Here is a 16,325-nt window from a genome sequence, read left to right on the forward strand (position 1 = left end):
CAGTTGCGACGTTTATATGCAACAAGATAATTACGTACCGCTCTTTGCCATTGGTGATGTAGACGTAAATATGCATCGTTCCCAGTTCTATAATACTCTCGAAGATGGCGGCGAGCTTGCTGTATGAGTGGAACATATGTCGGCTGTAATTTCGGTTTGTGCGGATGCACTTGTTCGGTTGGAATATGATGCTTAGCACTAGTTTGTATTGCCGTGGTGATAGTTGTAATACAAGAAGCTAGCTCGGTTTCATTAGTTGGAGGCGTTTCACTGTGAAGTCTGCGCTCAAGGTCTTGCCGGAAAAGAGGCCAATTTGCCTTATCATATCGTGGAACATAGCGAGGTGCAATTTCTTGGCATGGTCGTTGTCCTCGAGTGAGTGTTAGTTTCACTGGATGGTGATCGCTCCCGATTGAGTCCAGAACTTCAAGATGGCAGTCAGTAAGAAGATTTAGCGATGTAATGACAACATCGGGTGTAGTCTGACTTATAGGTCTGGTGTGCGAAGGAAGAACATGGAGATGTAGTTGGAGATTGTCAGTTAAATACTGATGAAACTCTGCTTTCTCACGATCACTTCGACTATGTATATTAATGTCCGCCATGATAATAATATTTCGATAATTATTGGCAATATGTTCGAAATAGTCTAGCGGGATAGGTTGTCGTGGTCGAATATAGATCGTACTAAAATTGATGATTATGGACGGAAAATATATGGAACAAAGAAGGTATTCCGGCAAAGTACTAAAAGCTTGTGGGTTGTACGAGCGAACTGGATACTTTGGAGGAAAGCCTATTGCAACTCCGCCTTGAGCACGAGCTAGGTGATCATGATAATCATGGCGTTCTAGTTGATAGCCAGGAATGCGGGCTACCATGCTCGGTTTTAAAGCAGTTTCATTAAGCGCAAAGACATTGATATGTTCATCCAACAACATTGCTTCTAATAACAGTTTATGCTGCGAAAAGGATCGAATATTGACAAATAAGAAAGTAATCCCCATAATGAAAAATACTATGCAGATTGAACTAAACAGCAGTTTCCAGAGAACCAATATGAAAATGGACATAGTTGTTAGAATATGTTGCATGTAGATTGATATGGAAGATGGATTTTGCGGCAGAAATGATGTGATGAAGAATATTGGCTCGCTGAAAGGGAAATATATTTTGAAGCACCAGACTGATGTAGCGGAGAAAATCTTCGATTGTTAGCGGTGGTAAGATAGATTGGTTTGGTTTAGTAGCCGTGTCAGTCGTTTTTAGCGGTACTGTTAGCTCCGGATGCTCGGGAGTTGGCTCTGGTTTAGCTTTACAGCGATAACTGTAGGTTGGATGAAGTCCACTGCCACAGGTGTTACACTTGGGTGGTCCTTTTAAGTTTGGACATGCTTTGGTTTCATGTAGACCCGAGCAGTATCCACACTTAGATGGATTAGAGCAATTTGCTGTAATGTGGTCATTGTACACCTGACATTTTTCGCAGCGTATAGGTAAAGGTCCCTGAGTTTTAGAGGGTTCGACACGATGTATTTTCTTATAAATTGGAGCACCGAATCGTAACAGATAATCGATTGTCTCCTGTTGCTTAGAAAGCACCCGGACCATGTAGGTCGGACCATTATTATTTCGAATACGAATGCATCTGTCTACTGTAATCCCCTCCTGTTTTAGCTCCTCTTGAATTTCAGCATCGGTAAGTTCAGGGGAAACACCCCTGATAACAACCGAGAGATATGGTGGTTTGCGAGGTGGTGGAGGTTGTTTCTGCCGTTTATCTGTTAATTTTGTAAGTTTGGCGCTCTTACCGAAGATTTCGTAGGATGCTTTGTTGCGAATGGTAATACCAAAATCTGGATCTTTCGATTTCAGAATATAGCCGTTTCTAGTGGGGACGATTTGAACGAGAGTATCCCGTACCCGTGGAACGTATTTCATAATTTGTAGAAAAATCATTTTAGGATTGGTGAACTTTGTATCGTAGTCTGTAAGAATGAAATGATAAAGAGGATTGGTATTTGACTGTGCAGCAGTAGTAGTTTGAAGCTCTGGAACAGTATTATTACGCTGTGGATTGACTTGAATGTCCATAGATTCTATTGGAGACCGTGACCGTATCCGTTTTGCTGACTGTATTGAATCATTTGATGGATGTCTCTCTCTAGATGTAGACGGGATTGGTTGACTTCCCCAAGAAAAGTGCCGAGTGCGACGAGAAGGTACAATGGGTGCCGGTTGTGCAAGTGCAGAGCTTGAGTTTGCAAGAAGAATAGCAGGTAATCCGGAATGTCGTCCTAGAATCGATTGTCCGTTAGTGTTGCCAGAGTCCGCCATCGTAATAAGGTAGCCAAGGGCCGAAGCCCAAATGAAAATGAAAATGAAGTAAAAGATGATGAGATGAAGTTCAAAAAGCAAGTCGCCCTTCGAAAGTGAGAACTTCCGTCAACCCTCTAAGTGTTGTATGTGTGCTTTGCTCCCAAATGCGTATTGCAACACTTGTTCCTCGCTGGCACACTAACTAGCACAAGAGAGGTTAGGCTACTTGATTCAGTTATGTCCTCCACGACAGCGATCCTTATTTCAAACTAATAGAATCGTTTATCTATTTCATACCTTGACAGTTCAAGAAATTTATAAGAATCAGTATCAAGTATTAAAGTAAAATGAAAGTACTTTCTTTATGTAAAAACATAAATATTTTTCTTAAACTTGCTTGCAAAAATGTTCGTTCGTAAGCACTGCTCAGAAATATTGTGTGTAAAATTAAAATCTTAGTGGTGCTACCATCTAGTGAGCAAAATGTGATCAACAAAAACTTTACAAGTATTTGCAAAGTAGTAGTTAATATAATGAGTTGGTCAGGGGCGGATCCAGGGGGAGCGGTAGGGAGATCGCTCCCCCCAGAAGAGGAAACTTCCTTATTTTATATATATAAATAAAATACATCCCAAAGTTTGGAGCCCTTAAAAGTAGCAGTATGACAACCCACCGCCCCCCCTAGAAGTCGGTCCTGGATCCGCCTCTGGAGATGGTTAAAGTCCAGATTTAGAAAGGAATGTGGGATTCAACAGGCCAAGCCTGTACTCGAACAGGATGTCCAGAAGGCACGTACGCAGAATTTTGTTTCAGGGGGGGGGCGCCCAAGTTTCTATTGATCCATGTATCCATCTTTTTTTATGTCGGTTTGCTTGATTACACAATGTCTTTCCTATTGTTTTTTCTCGCTTAGTAGTTTAAACTTGCAACTACAATATTTTGACACTTTGTCTTTCTATATAATTCTCATGTATATATTACACATTTATATTTATGTACTGCTTTAAAATTCATGATTCTTATGTAGTATTGTAACCTGGACTATGTATTTTCAGAACATCATGAATACATTTTTAAAAAGTTGTAGAGCGTTCACCTCTGGTGCTTGGGGTCCCGTGTTGGATCCCAGCCCCCGCTAAGTGAGCTTTGGGGTGGAGAAACACCGTGTGCGTGGGTCTCCTCGGGGTTTTCCCGTTTCCTCCCACTTTCTTCATTCCACTATTTCATTCATTACTCATCATCACCGTTTCCTTTAGCCTAACCGGCATAATCGTGGGACGTAAAACTCAAAGATTTCATTTCATTTTCATTTCAAACACACGCGCTCTATTCACTAGACCAACGGTAAGAGCTATTTTGCAGTACTCTTTTCCAAATTATTAATTTCTCGTAACCTTTTACTACAGCTTTATTTCTATTAACATCTAAAAATGATGAGACAAAAATACTGAGTCCAAAACAGTTGCATTTATTAATAGAAAATAAACTTTAAAAAGAATATTATTAGATGAATGTAATCGAACGGAATTCTTTGTTTCATTTTTGTGTGCTTAATACAAGCTCTTTTCCACGTAAGTTACTTTGTTTCATATTAACTAAAATTGAAGTATTTATTTTTAAAATATTAGAACAAATTATATTACAGCAATTTTAGATTATATCAATATAAAATGTAGTCGGGAGGCAGAACACGTGAATATTTGGTTTCGTTCAACCCGAGAGAGTAAAAGAAGTCGATGGTCCTAAATCATCAAGTTCACTATCCTGATCATTTCTAGACCGCTTGATACGAGCGGAAGTTCCCCCCGTACACGTCACCCTCTCTACTGAAGCTAGAAAATGAGCGTTTCTAACAAAAGGCCATATCTCCAAAACTAATGAAGGTATTAATAAATTTCCTTTTCCTCTTTTATCTGTAAGATGTGCTTTACGATTTTGTCTATTCATGCTTTGGATAGACAAAACAGTTTTTCGGAAAATTTAACATAAGGATTAAAGACTGACATATTTTGAGATTTTTTTTTTTTTTTTTTTGTTCTGCATCTTCCCAATGAGTTGAGATATAGAAAGAACATCCCAAATTAAATTTATACCATTAAATGATCTTTCCAACTGTACCAATATTGTTTGGTTTACTTCCAGAAATAGACCTACAGCGAGGTAAGTTTGAGGGCAATGCTAATGCTCCGAATGCTTTGATTCGAATGCTAATTCTCCGAATGGCACCCCTGAATTTCAGATCACGTCAGTCAATGAAGGTTTTGTTTCCGAGATAAAAGCTGATTCTTTTCCAATATTTAAGAACAGTTCTCATCCTTCTCCCTTGAGCTCTCCTGCACTGTAATAATCATTTCTAGATCTCTGATCAATTGATACGACCGCACGTTAAGGATCACAAAATTTTGAGATAAGTAAAGAAGTCTTTTATAGTGTTAAAATCCATTTACAGTTGATATTCAGGATAATTCCGATTTATCAACTCTGTTTGTGTGCGGAGCTCCTCCGTGGCTAAGCGGTTAGCGTATGCGCCTTTGGCGTGGGGGACCCGGCCTCGATTCCCGGCGGGAGCTCATGTGGTTCGGATTGCACGTTAATCAGTAGGTCCATGATGCTACACCATTTATCCATCCAGGTAGGTCCATCAATCGAAAGCACTAATGATGCTGATTAAGAATCTGTAATAAAAAGTTTCCACATAAATGTATTGAAGGAATTTTGTCGATTTGTCACTTTTCACATTTTGCGAGCTTTTATTGTTTTGAAATTAGTTAAGTAGGTGAAAACAAAACGATGAACTCAACTCACAGAGCTTGCTACCTTCTAAAGCTAATTATCTATGTGAAATGCATAGTGAGAAAGCATCATAAGCCATATTGTACGCATAATAAAGTCCCTGTGTGGTACTGCCATCTATGCGGTAAAGTGCGCAACAACTTCGATTTTCCCATGCCTAGCTTCAGACTGTAAACACACGCGAACAGTTGTCAGTGTGCTCTCGCCGCGGTAAAAAGGTGCTTGTTTTGATGTGTACTCAAATGTTGTTCATTTGTTACGTCAAGGTGCAAAATGCCGCAAACGAATATTGCCAACGTCTTGGCAATTGTAACAGAACAAGTCAGCAACTATATCCAGCGGATCGGATCAAATCTGCTGAACAAACGTCAAGTGAAATTGACTTCGCATCAGCTATTAGTGACATGATTATTGAAGGCTGTGAAAAAGGCGATGTCATTTCAGCAACTTTGGTTTTGACAGACTTTCGCGTGATTGACAATGATACACCAGTTTCACATTTACATACATCACGAAGGAGCTGTTCGATTTTGGATGAAGACCCTGATTATGAACCATCGACATCAGCAGGTCGTCCGAAAAATTCATACACTCGGAAATACACAGACGACGAGATGAGGATGGTTCTTGATTGTGCATGGACAGCGCGAGGCAAATGCACAAAAATCACTGTCATCCGTAAGAAACACTCTTGGGCACCAGACTGGCCTGTCATTCGTGCATGGAAAAGGCAATTCGCATCTGGTGGCAATAGAGAATTGAAGCTGAAGCAAATAAACGACGACACGTTTGCCAATTTCAACGCAACTGCTGCGGCTGGGCATCCAATTCATGACGACGACTTACGAATCTGGGAGATGAAAAATGCAGCCAAACTTGATTTCGCTTATTCGTTCGAGGCTTCGTCTTGGTGGGTACAGCAGTTTAAAAAAGCTCGTGGAATTACCAACCGCCGAATCACGAGTCGCGTGACGAAGCCCTGCTTCGAAGATCAGGAGCTTTTAAAAACGGAAGCAGACAAATTTGCGATCAGCATCAGCAACACAATTAATGAAAAACGCATCGCTGCCGCAAACGTTTTGAACGCCGATTAGAGTGGTGTTCAATATGAAATGACAGGAAATCGTATTCTGGCGTTCAAAGGACATGATAGAGTTGAAAAAGTTGTGCAGTCAACAAATGCTACAACCCACTCTTTTACTATGTTGCCAATAGTTGCTATGAGCGGAGTTGTTCATGACAAAATGATGGTAACACTCCAAGAGTCTAGCGGAAAATTTGGGCCAAGGGTGTGGGAAACAATGATCAAACCCGAAAATCTAGTGCTTGATGCATCGAAAAGTGGCATCATGGCAAGTGACGGCCGCGACAAGTTTGTTAAAGACTTGCTGTCTGCAGCGATTTCACCGAACGAAGAAAATGTCGTTCTACTTGACCATTGGGGTCCGTTTACAGACCACACGCGCATTGCCGCGTGTTTGCCAAATGGCGCAATGGTGAAGGTTGAGAATATCCCGAAAAACTGCACACGATTCTGTCAGTCGTTAGACGTTTATGGGTTTGGTGTTTGGAAACATTATTTAAAGAAACTTGAACACTATGTGAAACTCGAATTTGACGGGTATAAAATATTTCTGCGTGACCAGCGCATTATATTTGCTTCGATTCTACACAATCAGATGAGTTCGCCAAGATACATTGGGTTGTATCAATATGCATTTATTAAAGCTGGTTATAAGACTGATGAATATCCTGCTTTTGATTCGCCAAGCAAATTTGGTTTTAGGTTTGGTGTCGCCAACTGTAAGCATTGTGAGAAACTTGCCAGAATCCGTTGCTCTTGGTGCAAAGACATTTTTTGCTTGAACCATTTTCTTGTTGATAACCCTGAGTATGTGCTGAAATATCATTACTGCACATCTTATGTCAACTAATACATTTGATTCTGTTATGCTTCAAACGTTATGTTTCCTCAAATATGAGTAACGAAAACATTTCCAAACGATTTCTAGTGCGTGAATTAGTCGTTTGAATGAGTTTGGTAGCGATTGGAATTGAAATAACGTGAAAAAGTGCGAAAACTGTGAAAAGTGACAAATCGACATAACTCCTTCAATACATTTATGTGGAAAGTTTTTATTACAGATTCTTAATCAGCATCATTAGTGATTTCGATTGATGTATGCACAACGTTCCAACTCGATATCAATTCTCCCTTCATTCTCTTGTAATGCGTTCTTGAGAAAATTCTTTAAAAATAATTCCGCTGATGGGTGCGTACTTGGATCATATATGTCGGGAATGATAGAAACTGTACCAGAAGTATTATTGGTATTGTTGTCTGAAGTGGAATTCATGGTGAGAGGTATGAAAGATGCTTGTCTACGAGTTATAGGCATATCATAACAGAAAATATAAGTATTATGAAATATGAAAATAAAAGTCTCTCCTTACAAGTATGTGAAATGTACACAAGACAGTCTTAACAACGAGAGCTTAAATTCCTCGGGGGAGCCATAAGAAATATAAAAATATATATATGTGAATGAGATTGACATTGACTAAGATTGATTGATTGAATGATTGCCATATGGCAGGTAGTATAGAGTTAGAAACTTAGTTTCATAGACATGATATAAAGAAAACTAATTTATTATAATTATGCATAACAAAGTGAATATACATTTAACCATCACCAAGGTGCCTATAAAATGAATAATAGCATCATGTTTTCTTAAGAAGTTCACATTCTCGTTTTCACGTTAAGACTCTCTTATGTGGATTTCACTAAGGTTACCAACAGAGTTCTTGTCAGTGTACTTACAATATTATGGTGTCCATTGCAACCAGAATCTGCACAGCACTTTTCCGAAGTCACTGATCCCGTCTCGAGTAAGCGCGAGTGGTCACTAGGAGGCGTGTGGTTGATAGATCTTTGAACGATTTAACTAAATTGTTTAAGGTTTATATATTGTTTATAAATTGTCTAAGTAGTTTCCTTGCACTTTCATTTCTACTTTTCGCGGAAATGAAAGTTAAAACTAGAATTGTTTGTGAAATGATTTTCGTTTTCACTTTTCTAAAAACATCCGCGTTACAAACAAAACGTGTCACTTCTATTTTAAAGCGATTTCACTCTCCTATATTGTCTTTGATACTCGGAGATGATGTGTTTACTATATACTTTCATTTATTTATTTATGTATATTTTTTTAAATCTCAAAATGAGGAATGTCTTACAATGGTCACTTTAAAAATGTTTTTGCAGAAAGCTTAATAACTATATTTGTATGTAATTTATGAAAATATTATATCGAACTTGATTACAAACCAACCTTTTGGTTGGCAAACTACGAATGGAAAATTGGTGCCCACTCAGAAAAATAGACCACCCAGGAATCTATGCCTAAAAATTGACCAGAGTTAAAGTCTTGTACATGTAAATCTATGTGCCACACAAACAAATGCAAGTGTGTTGGGCTTCAGCAGCTGTACAGCATAAAAGCCTGTAGCTGTAATGGGAACAAATGTTATAATACACTGATCAACATTTATGTGCCAGAAAAAGATTCATCAAATGCGGATTCAAAAGAGTAAAGAAATATGTAATTTTGCAAATATTTTACACAGATTTGAAATGATAATATAGAATACTATTATAGTTCTGCTTGTTTTCAGTAGTTGGTAAGTATGTAATCAAGTTCGATATAATATTCTCATAAATTACATACAAATATAGTTATTGAGCTTTCTGCAAAAACATTTTTAAAGTGACCATTGAGAGAATAAAGGCCCATTCGTGATTTTAGAAATACCCTTCAAGTGTACAACAATGTTATCAATCACCCTGTGTATCACCTGCAAGTGGTGTTTGTCCATCCCACTTAAGACATCTATACATATGTTCTTACATTATTTATGTTTTCTGCTTTTTCATTATGGTAAGATAAATAATTAGTTAAAGAAATAAGGAATTATTTTCAAGGACCGATGGAAATGTCACACACAAATAGAGTCGATAAATCGGAATTATCCTGAATATCAACTGTAAATGGATTTTAACACTATAAAAGACTTCTCTACTTATCTCAAAATTTTGTGATCCTTAACGCGCGGTCGTATCAATTGACCAGAGATCTAGAAATGATTATTACAGTGCAGGAGAGCTCAAGGGAGAAGGATGAGAACTGTTCTTAAATATTGGAAAAGAATCAGCTTTTATCTCGGAAGCAAAACCTTCATTAAATGACGTGATCTGAAATTTAAGGGTGCCATTCGGAGCATTAGCATTCGAATTAAAGTGCACTTTCCTTTGAACTTACCTCGTTGTACGGTTATTTCTGGAAGTAAACCTAACAATATTGGTACCGTTGGAAAGATAATTTATTGCTCTACAAATTTAATTAGGGATGTTTTTCCATATTCCAACTAATTTGGGAGATACGGAGCAAAAAAGAAAATATTAAGGTAATATTAAAATATGAAGGATATGTCAGTCTTTAATGTTTATGTTAAATGTTCCGAAAAATCGTTCAGCTTATCCAAAGCATGAATAGACAAAATCGTAAAGCACACCTTACAGATAAAACAGGAAAAATAAATTAATATCTTCATTAGTTTTGGAGATATGGCCTTTTATTAGAAACGCTAATTTTCTAGTTTCAGTAGAGAGGGAGGTGTACGAGGGGAAGTTCCGCTCGTATCAAGCGACCGGCGCGGCGGTCTAGAAATAATCAGTATAATGAACTTGATTTAGGACCACCCATCATTTTTTACTCTCTCGGGTTGATCCAACTTTTTATTTTGAAAACTTTCCCAGATTCTGCCTCCGGACTAACAACGTTTTGTTCAACATTTGCACTTAATTGCCTACCTTCAAAAACAAGCGAGACACTAGAGTTTATTTATATTCTCAACTAACGTTGCGGACCATGATACTGTTGTTTGCAAGTGAACCAGGTATCCTTGAATGCTTGTTATAGTCGCAATAATAGAGATCGGTTTGAAATTCTTGAAATGGGTAAATGCAATGGAAGATGTTTCGTGCATCTAGCAAAAAACATATAATTTTACACATAAATGAGTAGAATTCGCAAAATTGAATTTAATTTGGGTAAATATAATTGCAAGAATTTCAGTGGTTTTGAGTGTTTGAAAATTCTCTTCAGTATAATTTTTTAGAAGGGTAAAAACATAAATCTAGTCCCTCGCTGGCTACGGCTCTTTTTTTGTTTATCAGTAACTACCATGATAATGAAAAACTGAGTAGGTAAAAGCAGTGACATAAAAAATATTACTTTACTTCTTCCATAGACTGTATAATATAAAAGCTGTTTTTTTTATGCCGAAAACATGTTTTTTATTACTTGTTCAAGATATAATGAAGTTAAGGTACGGAAAACTATGATTACACAGTCTAAAATATTAACCTTGGAACAAAAGTACTATAAATTAAGTCCACTTAAAGTTTACTCTGTAACTCATATTGGGTCAAATGCATCTAGGATTTTTTTTCTTTTTTCTTTCTTTTTGTTTGTTCTACGGCAAACAGTACTTTTTTCGCCATTTCAATGAAGGGATATTTATCACTGAACTCAGTGCTTAAAGTGAGGCGGTATGAGCCGGTTATGCATCCGAAAGTTAGAAAATCGGCCGGTATGGCATACCGGTAAAAATAACTGATTTAAATTATAATTTGCGTGTAGGAAAAAAAGGGTTTTACACATAAAAATAACTACGACGTAGCATTGAGTCATCAAATACGTTTGTACTATCAAAGATTTCGTTGCTGATGTTTTGAAAGTAAATAACAGGTCCTTATCACCCTATTCAATGGCAGAATTTGTGCTTTTGATTTTTTTCAACATTTGTGCGAGCAATTCCCCCCTCCCACAAAAAATTCTGCCGTACCGCCCACCTAAAATGTTTAACCTGGATTTTCTCCTGTCATTGACAAGACTCTTTTCTAAATTCAAAATTATTCTTTTTCACATTGTCTGGACATCTGTGTTTTCAATTACAAGAAAAGTATTGTTGACCACGAGACCAGAAGCTTTTGAAAATGGAAATGAGATTGGAAAGAATCATTAAATACTAGATACAAAAGACGAGACGAGACGAGAGTGCCTACAGAGTCTTGAAAACGAGACGGAAAGAAAACACAAATACAACGGAAAACAATATTCACTAAATACTTTTTTTTTAAATATTTATTTCTCTTAGGCTGATGATAATGGGGAGTAAAATATTTACATTCCGCATTCTCTCTCTCTCTCTCTCTCTCTCTCTCTCTCTGTGTGTGTGTGTGTGTGTGTGTGTGTGTGTGTAAGTCTTTCTATAGATTTTTCACGTCAAAAATTATGCAAAAATGTCAGGAGTAGAGATGCTCTTTAGGATTCTGTCAAAATTACTACTCTAAGTGGTCATATTTGTTCCATACCGTCACCTCATCTGATGTCACTATAAACACTGACTGAACTAACTATCTAGTATATGTGACATGACAAAGGAACCGCTCTGTCATGAAGGAACACCTACTATTTTTTTGTTACAAGAATATCCTACTTCAGGAATTAATTATCATTGGTACATGGCATTTTGAATTCCATTTTTTTTTTCATTTACATTGCATTTCTTTGCTTTTGTGTACTAACTTTCTATGGAATACCGCTTTAGAGAAGCAATGTGTGTGTGTGTGTGTGTGTGAGAGTCGTTTTGTGCGTTTCTGAGTGGAAGTGATGTTTGTGATAATTCGATGGGATTAATCGTTGTTTGCCACAGTGTCGTTTGCCACGACTCGATATTCGTGTTGTTTGTCACGGTATTGTTCTCTCTGATTTATCTTATATCATAATTAAAACCCGGAATTAATGGCGAAATAAAAGTCCGAAAATGGCTGGCAAAATTGCAAAATAAACACCCAAAACTGGCAGGTAAAATGGCAAAATAAAATAAACAAGCAATCATGAACTTTGGGGAAAAAATAGATACTAAAATATATAAAAGCTATAATTCGTTTACTAATCGAATAAAATGTTTCATTTTGCACTTTGTACTTACCACTTAAAATTCTGGAAACTTGCGCAATCCGTGAAGGGAAGACATCTAACAATTCATTCACCATTCTTCAGTAGTTACAATGAAACGATAACTTAAAAATATTATCACATTTTATTCACACGCGGTTACATTAGCACAAACATTCAAAGCACAAGAAATAATAAAGTGAAGTCATTTTACACTACACTAGCAGTTTATTTTCACTTACGAAAGGTTTTTCATATTTTTTTCTCTGAAATTATTAACATCTTTTTAAGATTTTCAAAGGATAAGACTTTGTCTCTTGTCAAAGAATTCGCTTTAGATGTAAAAATTATCTTTCCACATCTACAAATGTCACTGGAGCATACTAGAAACATGAAATTTGGGAAGGATCCATGTCACTGTCAACAGTTGTATCAAGATCACCTTGTATAATCATAACACTAACGATGTCCTTCAATTTTCCCAAATCTGGATTAGCACTTCCAACACGATCACGCTTACGCCGAATGTACTCGCCCTTGTCACCAGGTACAACACACATTGTCCAATCAATGAAGATGGTGTAGAGGACATAGTCAAGAACAGAATTTTTGACTTCAGAGCTGTGTTTGGAGTAGTTAGGAGGTAAACATACTAAAAGTCACCGGACCTACGAGGTGAGCAGGGGGCAGGAGGTGCGGGGGAAGGTCACTGTTTTCGGGTTTTCGTTTATATCTCGAAAACGATGTGTCTTAGCGAAAAATTTGTTATGTTCAAAAAGAAAGCTGAATTTCCTACAAGATTCCTTTTTTGCCTATTCCTAATTTCGAGATATCCACTTGCAAAAATTGCACATTTTCAAAAATGAAATTATAATCATATTGCATAGGTTTTTTATCCAACCACTATATATATATATATATATATATATATATATATATATATATATATATATATATAGAGAGAGAGAGAGAGAGAGAGAGAGAGAGAGAGAGAGAGAGAGAGAGGTGTTAATGAACTATACCGACAAACTGTAAGAGGTGATTCCTCACATCAAAATAAGAGAAAAGGTTCATATAGACCTATGGGGAAAAATGCATACTTTCAAAGTTAGGGCTGTCCAAAATCGCGAAAAATCCAAATTTCAAAAGGCCCTATTTCAAATTCGAGAGACTGTCGATGGTGGTCCTTATCAGCGTAAAGGAACTCACGTATACACAATCTAAAATTTCATATTTCATTAATGTTCAATGGGTGTACAAAGCATTCCCTGCAGGGTGAAATTCCCAGACATGCCTTAAACCCAATTTTAAGATATGCTTTGATTTTATGATTGGTCCAAAGTAGGCAAACGATAAGTTTTGATAGCAGTGAATACGGAATCCTTTGGTGCGAAGTCGGAAGTGCTAAAGATTGTCAGCAGCACGGTTTCTTGTACTCGGGAAAACGCATGCTGCGATGATTTCTTTCACGCTTATAAGTGAAGAAAACGTGAAATATACGCGTGGCGAAATACATATCATCGCACGTTATTACGAACACACACACACACACACACACACAAAAAAAAAAAACATGGAGCTGCTGGTTCCTAACACTTCCGACTTTCCTCCGAAGCATTAGGTATCCATTGTTGTCAAGGCTCATCTCTTGCCGACTTTGGACCCTCCTTCAAATCAGGGTATATCTGAAAACTCTATTGAGAGCATATCTGAGAATTACACCCTGTAGGGAATACCCTCTACACCTACTTACAATTGATGAAATATGCACTTGGATTGTGCATGCGTGACTTCCTTTACGCTGATGAAAACCACCATCGACAGTTTCTGGATTTGGAAATAATGTCTATTGAAATTTAGCCTTTTCGCGATTTTGGACAGCCCTAACTCTGAAACTATGCACATTTCGTCAGTAGTAGGCCCCCCGTTATATTGCGCCGAGTCAGCAAAAATTTTTGTGACGTCATACGTCAAAGGTCAATGACCTTGGCCCGGGGTCAATGACCTAGGGGTACATAGGAACACCCCCTCTAAATTTTGGCAGGGGTACCATGGCCCACCCCCTAAATTTTGGCAGGGGTACATAGGACCACCCCCCTTAAATTTTGGAAATTGCCAAATCTAAAAATTTGGTATGGTAGCCTAGGACCATAGTATGTACCTCTATCAGTATTGGGTGTCTATGTCGTTCCCTTTCATGGGTAAAAAATTGCCAAAAATTCAAATTTCGGGGGTTTTTGACCTAATTTATCCCCTTTGATGAGGTATTATTACCCTATATAGTTATATGGGCGTATACAGGGGTCCATTACCTTTCATAACATATGGGTATATTAATGCACCCCTTGAAAAATTTGGGAGGGGTACCTTGGCCCACCCCTTAAATTTTGGAAATTGACCAATTTAAACATTGGGTATTATAGTACAGGACCCTAATATGTATCATGATAAATTTGGGCGGTCCACCTTGTTTCCTTCTAGGGGTACAAAATTGCCAAAAATATAAACGTAAGCAATACGTTGTACCACGTGTTTGGTTTTCGACCTAATTTATCTCCTTGGATGAGGTCCTATTACCTTATATAGTTATATGGTCATGTATAGTGGTCCATTATCTATCATAAGACATGGGTACATTGGTGCACCCCGGGAGGGGTACCTTGGCCCACCCCTTCAATTTTGGAAATTGCCCAATTTAAACATTGGGTATTATAGTACAGGACCCTAATATGTATTATGATAAATTTGGGTGGTTCACCTCGTTCCCTTTTAGGGGTACAAAATTGTCAAAATATAAATGTAAGCAATACGTAGTACCACGTGTTAGGTTTTGGTCGATTTTATCCCCTTTGATGAGGTGTTATTATCCTATATAGTTATATGGTCATGTATAGGGGTCCATTACCTTTCATAAGATATGGGTATATTTGTGCACCCCACGAGGGGTACTTTGGCCCACCCCTTAAATTTTGGAAATTGCCCAATTTAAACATTGGGTATTATAGTACCGGACCCTAACATGTATTATGATAAATTTGGGTGGTCCACCTCGTTCCCTTCTAGGGGTACAAAATTGTCAAAATATAAACGTAAGCAATACGTTGTACCACGTGTTTGGTCTTTTGGCCCAATTTATCCTCTTGGATGAGGTTTTATTACCTTATATGGTTATGTATAGGGGTCTATTCCCTATCATAAGACATAGGTACATTTGTGCACTCCTTTAAAAATTTGGGAGGGGTACTTTGGCCCACCCCTTAAATTTTAGAAATTGCTCATTTTATATATTTGGTATTATAGTACTGGACCCTAACATGTATTATGATAAATTTGGGTGGTTCACCTCGTTCCCTTTTAGGGGTACAAAATTGCCAAAATATAAACGTAAGCAATACGTTGTACCACGTGTTTGGTTTTGACCTAAGTTATCCCCTTGGATGAGATCCTATTACCTTATATGGTTATATGGTTATGTATAGGGGTCTATTCCCTATCATAAGACATAGGTACATTTGTGCACTCCTTTTAAAATTTGTGAGGGGTACCTTGGCCCACCCCTTAAATTTTAGAAATTGCTCATTTTATATATTTGGTATTATAGTACTGGACCCTAACATGTATTATGATAAATTTGGGTGGTTCACCTCGTTCCCTTTTAGGGGTACGAAATTGCCAAATTTTAGTACAACCACGTGTTTGTTTTGGCTCAATTTATCCCCTTGGATGAGGTCCTATTACCTTATATGATTATATGGTTATGTATATTGGTCCATTCCCTATTATAAGACATGGGTATATTGATGCACCCCCGGGAGGGGTACCTTGGCCCACCTCTTTATTTTGGAAATTGCACAATTTAAACATTTGGTATAATAGTATAAGACCCTAATATATATTATGATAAATTTGGGTGGCCCATCTCGTTCCCTTTCATGGGTACGAAATTGCCAAATTTTAGTACAACCACGTGTTTCGTTTTTGACCTAATTTATTCCCTTGGATGAGGTCCTATTACCTAATATGATTATATAGTCTTGTATAGGGTCCATTTTCTATCATAAGACATAGGTACATTGATGCACCCCGGGAGGTGTACCATAGCCAATCCCTTAAATTTTGGAAATTTTTCAATTTAAGCATTCGCTATCATAGTACATGACCTCAATATGTATCATGATAAATTTGGGT

Source organism: Thermobia domestica, chromosome 1, assembly GCF_964235325.1.
Source record: "Thermobia domestica chromosome 1, izTheDome1.hap1.1, whole genome shotgun sequence".
Lineage (NCBI taxonomy): Eukaryota > Metazoa > Arthropoda > Insecta > Zygentoma > Lepismatidae > Thermobia > Thermobia domestica.